This window comes from Cyprinus carpio, chromosome A4, assembly GCF_018340385.1.
Source record: "Cyprinus carpio isolate SPL01 chromosome A4, ASM1834038v1, whole genome shotgun sequence".
Classification (NCBI taxonomy): domain Eukaryota; kingdom Metazoa; phylum Chordata; class Actinopteri; order Cypriniformes; family Cyprinidae; genus Cyprinus; species Cyprinus carpio.
This window is the reverse complement of record NC_056575.1, coordinates 796,350-808,571: the sequence shown is the minus strand read 5'-3', so window position 1 is coordinate 808,571 and position 12,222 is coordinate 796,350.

Sequence of the window (12,222 nt, the reverse complement as noted above, 5' to 3'; positions counted from 1 at the left end):
TTTTATCCATTTTCATTGTAATTTTTTAATAATTCTGCTTTTATTTTCAGATTATTATTTAGGTTTAACTAAAAATATTTGTTTGTCATTTTCTATTATATATTTATTTTTTTAATTCTTATATTACGTTTTATATAAACCGCGGTAAGTATTTATTTCAGTTACTTGCCCCGTTTAGAGTTCGACTTTATCACTAATATTTATTTTTTTGATCACTTTGATGTTTAATTTTTAAATAACAACTGCCCTAGATTTAAAGAAGCAAGCGTAACAGTGCTAAAAGCAGGTTTTTTTTAGTATAGCTAGTTATATACTATTATAGTTTTTATTTAATGTTGGTTGAATTAACTTTTAAGTTGAGTTTTTTTTTTTAACGTTTGTATATTTGTATTTTTAATTCCAGTTTAGGTAATTTTACCGGTTCGTTATAGTTTCAGTAATTACTAAGCAATTTTCGCCTCAATTTTAGTTCAGATTAAGTTTCACTTAATAATTAGATTGCATTTTATGTTTCAATACCAAAGGATTATTATACCTAGTTTTTAGTTAAATTACAAAAAAATTTGTTGATTAGTATATTTTAAAGTTATATTTACATTGATATCTTAAGGTTTGATACCGGTAAGAAATTTAATTTAAGTGTAGCTGCAGCGATGTTGTATTTAGGTTTCAACTAAAAATATTGGTTATCATTTGCTATTAGACAGTCTTAAATAGTTAGTACCGTATATATTAATTTTATACGTAAGTAATTTAGCGCGTCTTTCATTTAGGTGCCTGCTCGTAGTTAGTTCACTTTATCAAGATAATTAGTTTTTGTGGTTCAGCTTTATTTATTTTGTATAACAACCCTTATGTAAACGTCCAGAAGCGGTAACAGGTAAAAGCCGTGTTTGGTGTTTAGGGTATATGTGGGAATATGTAGGTAATACTGAGCTTATAGGGTATGTTTATGTGAATCGCGTTTTATTGAATTGAACTTGTTAATTTGAGATGTGGGGGGATTGAAAAATTTTTAATTTGTGTTTAATCTGGTAAGTTTTTTTAAAGTTTTAGGTCAACGTGTTAGGTAATGGTAGCTTCAGTGTTGAAGTTCAGTAGTACCTAAAGGCGAATTTATTAGTCTGCATTTGGGTTTTGTTTAGATATGAATGTTTCAACGTTAAAATTATAATTGCTAGTTATTAGTTGCATTAACGCAAAATAATTAGAGTAATGAGTCGGATTTATATGTTAATTCAACCATATTAGAAAGGTCTAGATTCACATTGGCCATGATTACCTGTGTGTAGCGCATGTTAAAGCGTTAATGGTGCTTTCTATTAGAGAGATTATACCGGAAGTAATTTAAGTTGAGTTAGCTGCCGTTTAGTTAATATTTGATAGATTATTTTTAGCTTCAGTCTTTATTGTTTAATTTTTTAATCCAGTTGCAAACCCTTGACCATGGGGTAAAAGGAGAAGCCGTAAAATGGGTCATAAGCCCAGCTTGTGTGTTATTCAGAATTCGTTAATGTTAGTATAGTTTTATATATGAAGTATTTTGTTTGACAGGTTTAGGGTATTACTATATTTAGTGTCTGTACTATTATATATTCCAGTTGAATTTTTACACCAGAGTAAATTTTAAGTAGCTAAAGCAATTTTCAGCTTTTGTTTTAGATTAGGTTTACTTACAATTATTTTGCATATTTCACAATGCTTAAATTGTACTGTAAGTTATATTAGCTACACAAACTCCATATGGAAAAGCTAGATTTCTGCCATGAAGCATAAGGATGTTAACCGCGAAAGCGGTTAATTTTTTAGTATTATTTATTATTATGTTTTATAATACTTTTTTTGAAAGGGTTTCTACATTAAACTTTTTCAGTTTTATGTGGGTATGTGTGTGTAATTATTAATTCATTTGTAGATTGAATATAGGTTACTTAAAAAAATTAATGTTTGACCATTATATCTATAGCCATAAGGGCAATTATTCGTTAAGTTTGAAACCAGTTAGTCATTATTCAGTTAGCTTGTTCAGTTGTAGTTTGACACTTTATCTTAATATTTATAATTTTTTGCAGCTTTATTTTAATTTTTTAAGACTAATCCTTATGTAAAAGTCCAGAAGAGATAGATAATTAAGTGAGCAGTGTTATTTTTAGTAGGCTTTATATAACTATATAGTTTTATTAATGTTTTGAATTAACTTTTAAGTTTAGTTTTTAATTTGTAATTTTTAATTCCAGTTAGTAATTTTACTTCAGCTTAAGTTTCAGTAAGTAGCCAAAGCAATTTTTCTCATTTTTGTTTGGATTAGGTTTTCACTTAAAATGATATTGCATTTAATTTCAGCTTTATTTGAATGGACAGAGATATTTTTAAATAGTTTTAGTTAATGATGATAACCCGTATCGGGAGTCTAGAAGTGTTCTCGTACCCCAGAGCTCCACCAGTCTTGAGAGGATAATGAAGCAGGTTTTCTGGGCGATGGGGTCTGGGAAATCCACCGCTCCCTGGATGATGGTGAACAGGCACACGCTCGATGTTCTCAGGCTCCTGCCGAACAGAGCATGAAGTTCAGTTCAGGTTTTCAGACACAGATGGTGTGTTGTGTTTCTGATCGGGACAGCGCTCACCCTGACTGGGCCATGACCTCGTTCATGCCGCTGCTGGACGATGGTCTGAATGAAACTGAAGTAGCTTCTTCTCAACATCTGCTTCTCTAACGCAGCCGTCTGATCGTTCTCCTCCGCTGGACGAGACAACACCTCGAATATAGCCATCACGAGAGGCATGAAGATCTCCTGGAGGAAAGGAGACACCTGGTTCTGGGAGAGATGGAGAGTCCATATGAATTATTATTATTATTATTCGTACTACTGTCAATATATGAATTATATTTCATTAAGAGGAGTGTATTATGAATTCATAAATGCAAACCATCCTGTAGCACTAACACAGGCTGCACAATTTGGGAAAAAAAAAAAAATTCAGACTGAAAAAAAATCCAGCTTTGCTACTAATTTGTAGGGCTGTACAATTGAGTCAAAATTAACAACAACAACAATAATAATAATACATTATTATTGTTCACAATAAATCAAATTCTATAATAAAATGCATATAATGCAAAACAAAAAATAAAAACGACAAAAATACTAGGGCTGGGTTTTGACAAATTTCACGATTAAACTTGATTGTCCTTCACAAGCTTGTGATTCGATTCCGATTCGGTTCAATATGGATTATTTTGGATATACAGTACAGACCAAAAGTTTGGAAACATTACTATTTTTAATGTTTTTGAAAGAAGTTTCGTCTGCCTCATCAAGCTGCATTTATTTGATCAAAAAATACTGAAAAACAACAGTAATATTGTGAAATATTATTACAACTTTAAAATAATAGTTTTCTATTTGAATACTTTTAAAAAATAATTTTATTCCTGTGATGCAAAGCTGAATTTTCAGCATCATTACTCCAGCCTTCAGTGTCACATGTAACATCCAGTCTATCACATGATCATTTAGAAATCATTCTAATATTCTGATTTATTATGAGTGTTGGAAACAGTTTCTGCTGTCTAATATATTTGATGAATAAAAGGGTTAAAAAGAACTGCATTTATTCAAAAATAAAAAAAAATTCTAAAATATATATTCTAATAATATATTTTTATTTACTATCACTTTTTTTTATCAATGTAACACATCCATTGCTGAATAAAAGTATTGAATTTTATTTTAAAAAAAAAGAAGAAAAAAAAATTACTGACCCCAAATTACTGACCAGTAGTGTATATTGTTATTACAAAATATTGATATTTTTAAAAAACATAGCTTCTTCTTTTTTTTTTTTTTTTTTACTTTTTATTCATCAAAGTTCCTAAAAAGTATCACATGTTCTGAAAAAATATTAAGCAGCAGAACTGTTTCCAACTTTGATAATGAAGCATCATATTAGAATGATTTCTAAAGGATCATGTGTAATGATCCTAAAAATTCAGCTTTGCATCACAGAAATAAATGATAATTTAAAAGTATAATCACATTTAAAAACAATTATTTTAAATTGTAATAATATATCACAATATTACTGTTTTTTCTGTATTTTTGATCAAATAAATGCAGGCTTGATGAGCAGAAGAAACTTCTTTCAAAAACATTAAAAATAGTAATGTTTCCAAACTTTTGGTCTGTAGTGTATATCAGGTACAGGACATGGCAGGGGAAAATAAAAAAATACACACTTTGCATTACAGTTGTTGTGTTACCAAATGCGTGTTTACCTGAGCCTATAAACGGTCTGGTTTCACTCAGATTAAACTAACCTTAAACTTGGCGGTGATCTGACTGACGAGGGGGATGAACTCCTGCAGGTCTTTGGGCTCGCAGTCCTTCAGCATGTGCTGCGACGCGGGCTGAATGAAGGGCAGCACCTCCTCCTCCAGACAGATGATCATGCGGTGGAGGAAGGATGCGCACGGCGCTGCGCAGGGGCCCTCGCCTGGACGGGACAGCTGAGCGCCGGCCCCCCCACAACCGGTAAGGTCTGCAGACAGTCCAGATACACTTCAGAGCAGCCGCACTGCTTCACCGTCTGCTTGTTACTGAACGTGTTAGTGGTTAGTGTGTGGGACTGGGGAAGAACGGAAGAAACAGGCTCTCAACAGGCTCTTTATTTGGTCAAGATTTTATAAGTTGCACTCATGTAGTTGATTTGTTGTCATGATTTGTGAGCGGACAGCAGGCAAGATACCATTTTTATTTTAGGTTTATATTTTCTGGTTATGTTAAATTTAGTCAAAGTTTTCTTTTTCTTTTTATTGTGTTTTTGCTATTTTCAAATGTCTATGTAGCATTTTATTAAAAAAAAAAAATAAATAAATCCAGTTTCAGATTTTAGTTCTTTTGATAAATCAAGTAAAATCAAGAAATGTTGCCTTGGAAATTAGCTGAAAAAAAAAAAAAAAATAAATAAAAAAAAAAATAATAATATATATCTATATATATATATATATATATATATATATATATATATAGATTATATATATATTGATAGATATATATATATATATATTTGTATTTTATATTTTTTATATTTTACATCATTCAATATTTATTTTATACTATTTAACTATAATAACCCTGTTTCAAGCACTGGTCAATTTTAAGATTTTGGTCATTTTTGCATCTATAACATTCAGACCAATGGAAAGAAAACATATAAAATGCACAGTTAAGTGTTTATTCTATTGCACTTCATCTATTTACATCTGTAGATGTTCAGAAACAATACATAAATATGTTTACAAACTTTACAGTTTTATTCCCATCTATATTCTGAAGGTTTTTCTAATTTATGGAGTGATTAAAATAAAAGGCACATTTTTACAGAAACCAATGTTAAAAAAAAAAAAAAAAAAATTTTTTTCCAATGTCAACAAAATAAAAAAAATCTGAACCTGGATTTATCCAGTGTTCATAATTCTGTATGTATTCTGTACTTCTGGAAATATATTCAAAATTAGTGCATTAATTGATTTTGCATTTGCATAATAAAATATATAAACTATATAACTACAACTATTTCAATGCACTGCGATTACTCAATTGAAAAAAAATTAAAAAAAAAATAATTAATGAAAATGAACTACTTACATTATAGTGTCTTGCCGCTATATAAGTTTGATTCAAGTCAGTTCAGCACAACATCTACCTAATCGTCAGGCTGTGAGTGTTGTGTTTACCTGGCGAATCCCACCCGCGTGGATAAGACAATCGGCCAGCCACCGCCTGTCTCTCCTCGCCTCCGGGCCTTCCTGCGGCAGTTTTGCGAGGCAGCATGGCGAAACGCCTCCATCAGCGGCCGTGTCAGGAGCTGCGCATCAGAGTCCTGCTTGCGCTCGGTCCGGACTCTTCCGTTCACGATCAGCACGCCGGCCGGCTCAAACATGAACAGCTGATTCATCGCTTTGGCTCAGCCGGCAAGCCGGAAAGACCACGTCCTCTCTTTTACCTGTGACACATGACTGAATGATGCTCGGTAGCGGACAAAGCGATTCCATGCAGACGTCTAGAGCGGATTTACACGCTGCTCATATGTGAGTTTTTATGAGCTGTTCACCGGAGTAACCGTGATCGGCCAGCGAGCTCTAACCAGGTACCTGTACTTTCTGTGCTCAGTATGTCCATCGATGAATGCGTTCTGCATGTGTTTACTGAACAAATTAAACACAAGAAGAGAGCGTTTATTTGAATGAACTCTAAAAGTTGTCGGTTAATATAATGCATAAATGTAACATTTACTAGAGATGAACGAACGTGGAAATTCAGTAATTATTTTATTTACATTTATATTTAGACTATCTAAAGTGAATTACAAAAGAGGAACAAAAGCAAATCCCAACAACATTCGGAATGCGTAATGCTTGGTCTATTATTTTTTTACTAGTATTATTACCTATTATTATTATATATAATATATATATATATTTATATATATATATATATATATATTATAGAATTATATTCGTGTGTGTCTATATTTAATATACCCTAATATTACCTTATATTCATTTATTAACCACGGCCAGAACAAAAAAATAGAAAAAAAATCGAAATAAAAAATATATCATAAAAAAATGACCTTGAATTAAGTCTACTGCAGTTTCAGTCTAATAAACACTAAAAATTAGGCTTTCAATTGTACTGTAATGTTGAATGGATATAATTACTCGTTCTCAGAATTGAATTAAGTCTATTGCAGTGTTTGAAAAACTGAAAAAAAAAAAAAAATAATAATAATAATAATTTTAAGAGGCATTAGTATTCATTCATAGTACTTATTAAAAATAGACCATCTTTGTTTTTTAGTTAATTAATTTGGAGTTTATTTATGATTACATATTATATTTGTAATTTTAATTTGTATTTATTACTTGTGATTATTTACAGATTGACAGCCCTGTAAAAAAAAATTAAATAAAAATAAATTACATAAAAATAAGTGAGGATTAATTGCAAATATGATAAAAGGACCCTTTCACCGAGTGTGTGTGTGTGTGTGTGTAGAGTAACTCACTGCAGGGTTTTGATGAAGCGTGAGAACAGGTAAGCCACTCGGCTGCGCACCTTCGACTGCTGCTGTGCCTCAGACCACGATGATCTAAAAACGCCATCTAAACCAAACACACGAAATCTCTCAAAACTCAGCTTTTACGGGTTCAACTAAACCTGACAGCATCATTCTCACAGGCTTCAAACACTCACCAAGACACTGGGAATGTGCTGCGGCTCGACCAGGAAAGAAAAAAATTTATCATAAACGGACGACCGGTCTCTCGAAAGAAACTCACTCGAAGAACTCGGAATGCTGATACTCGCTCACACCGCAGGAGATCAGCTACACACACACACACACACACACACATCATGATGAACAGGTTACTTTGTGCCTACACTGATTCATATTCAGTCTAGAGCTGGGCGATATGGCCAATAATACTGACGTGATTTACTTTCCATATAATATGATATTGATCTCTATATGATGATTATGTAGTTTTGTTAAAATGGAGAAGCAAATGCTTTTCATGTTTGTTAGACTTGAAAATGAATGTAAAAAACTTCTCAACTCGACAGAGTACCCGCCTTTTAATTTAGGACATAATTAAATCAATTTTATTTTTCCCTTAAATTCTGGGTTTCCAGTTCATTTTTGTGCTTTATGATTTAATCCAAACGTATCATGTAATGAAATTAATTTATACAAAATTTAATCAGTCTTTTGAAATGAAATCAAATTAAAAATGTAATTAATTTACAACAAAACATTGCACTTTTATAGTTTTTTGTCAAATGGTCCCCGCAGCCCAGAAGCAGTCATTAAGTTAGCACAGGTATATTTATAGCACCAGCTAAAATTTACATGTATGGGTTAAAATTATGTATTTGGGTATTTTATGGCCAAAAATCCATTAGGATATTAATTAAAGATCATGGTTTCATGAAGATATTAGTAAATTTCCTACCATAAATATATCAAAACGTAATTTTTGATTAGTAATATGCATTGCGAAGAACTTCTTCTTCTGGATTTTCTCAATATTTAGATTTTTTTGCACACTCAGATTCCAGATTGTCAAATGTTATATTATTGCTTTGAGAAGTACATTTTAGTATCCAACAGCGACATGTTAAACCGAGCTTTATTTGGCGGTTTGTCAAGAAGCTCTTTGAGTTTCCCAGTGTATTTAACAGTAGTTTTCTCAAAGCTGTGGTGAATGCGCCTAGCCTGGTTAATCGTTGTTGTTTCATTCAGAGAAGTTGATGAATGTCAGTCTCCACCGTCTCTCATCAGGGACCTCTGCAGCGTGCTGGTTCGTCTTTTGGTGTTCCAGAGAATGCGCTCCGGAGACGCAGGAAAGAGCTTCACCCTTCCCAGCATATACAGCAGCCTGCATGGCCACCTCCACTCCTCCATGAACTGCACCGTCTGCCCAGTTCCTGCAACCACACACACACACAGAAATCATAATGGTAACCGCGGACTCATGCAATTACATGGGCTTTCAAACGTTTATGACTTGGTTAAATATGTGTACTATGAGTTGAGATGTTTCAAGCGTGAAGACATCTGAACAACCTGTTCCGCAGGTTCGTGGAGTTAACGAGTGCCGAACACTAGAGCGTGTCTATCAAACTCTCATCTCACAAGAACAAGGAAAACACTGCAGGTCTGTGTCTTACTGCATGGTGGCGTTGAAGACTCTGTGCACGGCTTCCAGCAGAAGCTCAGGAGAGACTTGAGCCAGTCGGTCCAGCAACATCTTAACGTAGCTTCCTGTATTCGAACCAAACATGGCCTCTATCCTCGCCTGCTGAGACGAAACAAACAGACTGTATTTTAGATTAGGGATGCAGCGTGATCGATAATCATAATTAAAAACCGAAATCGCAAAAGGATGCAATTTAATTAACCATTGTGCTGCATTGTTCAAAGTTTCACTACCCTTTCTTTTTTTTTTCAATTTTTTTTTTTGCCATAAATCTATTAATCACCTCAGTCCCTGATCAAAACTACTACCAAATGTTTAAAAAAATCCAGATTTTAACTCTTTAATTGCCAAGTTCATAAATGATGCCACTGATTTGGGAAAAAAAAAAAAACAAACAACAATGACTTTATTTTCAATATAAAAGTAATTTGTGGCTGGATATTTTTTTTTACCTTTTATCACAGTCTTGGGCATGTCAAAGATTAGTAAACAAACATTGGCTTTGATGCATTTTTAGTTTTTGTGCAGCAATTAGATTTTATTTTTTTTCTTCCCTCATTTAATGTGTTTCGGTGGCTGTTTTTGCCCCATATGACTTCCATATAACAACATTTTTTTGATTGCAAAAGCCATCTGCCACTATAAAATCATGCATTTCTTGATTTGTTGGTGGTGATTTCCTGTTTTTTACAGTTGATCACTAGTTGGGGACATTGGGACCATTTTTTTAAACATTTGGTAGTTATGATGAGGACTGAGGTTGATTAATAGATTTATGCAAAAAAGTAGAAAAAAATATTTATCTGATACATTTTTAAAAAGCAGTTTAATTAGTGGATGTTTTCATCCACGATAAACATAACGAAAGGGTAGTGAATTTGCCCGAGAGTGTAATTTTGAAGGTTTTTTTTAATTTTTCAAAGCATTTTCCCAAAAAATAATGTGTAAAAAATATTTTGAGATTTGTCACCAAAATTCATTTGATTTGATGAAGGGAAGGTTGTGTTGTGGATAAGAATAAGAATTTTACTTTATAGTGTAGTGGATTGTCCCCAACAACGCATAAGGGTTAAATATATGGGCTGCGTGTTTCAGAAGTCGCTTTAATGTGAATTGGGAACACACAACAACAAGCCCGTCAATCTTCCCATATGTTCGTATTAACAAAAGACCACAATAACAAACAACAAATTCTGTCAAAATACTTATTTGTTGACTTTTATTTCAATAAATCAAAAGATTTTTTTTTGTCCCATATCGGCATCAAAGTTTATATTCATTGCAAAGTGACAAGATTTAAAATAGCAGTAACAGTTAAATGAATTGCATACTATAATTTAATTTTTTTTTTCACAAACAAAATAAATAAAAATAATTATTAAACATTTTATTAGACGAAACCTTTTGTCCATGAATGTAATTTATGATTAAAAACATTTTCTAAGGTTTAATTAAAAGCAGGATTAATTAAAATGTTTGTAGTCAAAGAAAGACTCTTTAAAAAAAAAAAAAATGTTTTAAGATTTTTAGGACGCTATAATAAACTGGTTTATATATAAACTATAAATTAAAATAAATGGTTGTTTTTTATTATTTTCAAAACTGCTTGATTGCATTTTAACAATTAAATATTACAATTGTTTTTTAAAAACATCTTTTTGTTCTTATTTAGCAAATTGAAAAGGTTTTTATTTATTGATAATTCTATTTCTTTGTAACTATTACTGTTATACAATTGATTTTATATTATAATACGTGTATTTAATTCTACAATTTCATTTCCCCCCCAAATTAGGCATCCATATCTTATATCGTGAACGATACAACTACTCTTATATAATTACACCTGTAAACACTTTGTCGTCACAACAAACACAGACCACACTTTCCACACTGACTCTCATTCTCAAAGTTATACCACGTCATCGTACTTGATTTTGTTCATCACAGGCCAGGCATGATCGCACTGTTAGCAAGAAACCAACGAGCATTAAACTACAGCACTAATGAACAGATATGAGGCCCATGAGCTGTGTGATGCTGATCGTACCTCCACGTTGCTCTTCTGCCTGCTCACTGAGAGACTGGAAGCTGAAAAAACACACACACACAAACTTCAGACGGGAGTCATCAGGTTAGAGTGCATCTCTCAGCCTCCACCAGTGAGGGTTTAGCGGGTGTACCTGTTTGAGGAACCATGCAGGTAGTCGTAACATGAAGCCCGCACTGCTTGCTGAAATATCAGCATCTTCATGCAATGTAGCAGCCCTAGACAGCATCAGGGGAACCTGCCCCTCCAACGACGCACGCAGCCGTTGTCCGCCGAAGACCTTCGCAATCGACCCGTCTTACTGAGTCGTAGTCCCGCTCAGCACCAGAAGACTGACACCATCCCGGGTTACCAACCGAGAGAGGAACTGAGCCAGGAACTCCACATCCCTACTACCTAGGTGGACCCGTGACACACGAGAAGACCAACGACGAGAGAATCTGTGCTCGGACTGATTAATCTGCACCTTTAGACAATCAATAACAAATATATGGTTACGCAAAGAGAAGAGCACACTACTGGCTACCTGCCAAAATAAACAAGCTAGATGGTTTAAATATGTGATTGTTTTTTTGTCTAAAATGATTTTAAATTAAGGTATATGATTAATATGGGTTTTTACAGTTGTGTACTACAAAATAATTCTTTTAGTTAATACGACTTTGTTATTTTACAGCATGAATTGGATACAAATTTCAATATATTTCTATATATTTCTTATTTTATAATAATAATAGTTAATTATATTGATTAGTGCTACTGAAGGCGTCATGTAACAGTGAGTTCTGACCTTTGTCACAAAAAATCTTCATAAAATATATATCATTTGAAAGCTTAAAACCTCCAAATTCATCCTGTGAAAACCATTTTGAAATCGGACACTGCTTTACCATGGAAATCGTACTTTAAAATCTTTTAGCGTGCTCCTCCCCCTTAGTGGGAGGTGTCATATTCCAAATATATTACGGTCTTTTAGAATCAAAACTTTTCATAATCTTGACAAAATACATATCGCTGGAAAGGTCTGAGTCTCAAGATTTCATATTTGGTGGTTATTTTGTCATAGACATAATATTGAGAGAGAAATTGTTACATTTATGACAGAAAAATGCATAAAAAAAATTTCAATGGAGTTTGAATGGCACCCGGTGGCTGTTTGTGGTATAACGGCTAAACAAAACTGCATAGGAACCTACATTTTTTTTATATCAACTTAAAATTTGAAACACAACTTATTTAGACATGTGGCTTTAATTTTATAGCAATTTTGGATTAAAACATTTTATAAAATATTTATCTTATATAAAATATAATAAAAATAGTACAGTACATTTTCTTTACAGTAAATTTAAACTTCAATAACTTTTTTATACTTTCATTTTTTGAAATTATTTCACTTCTG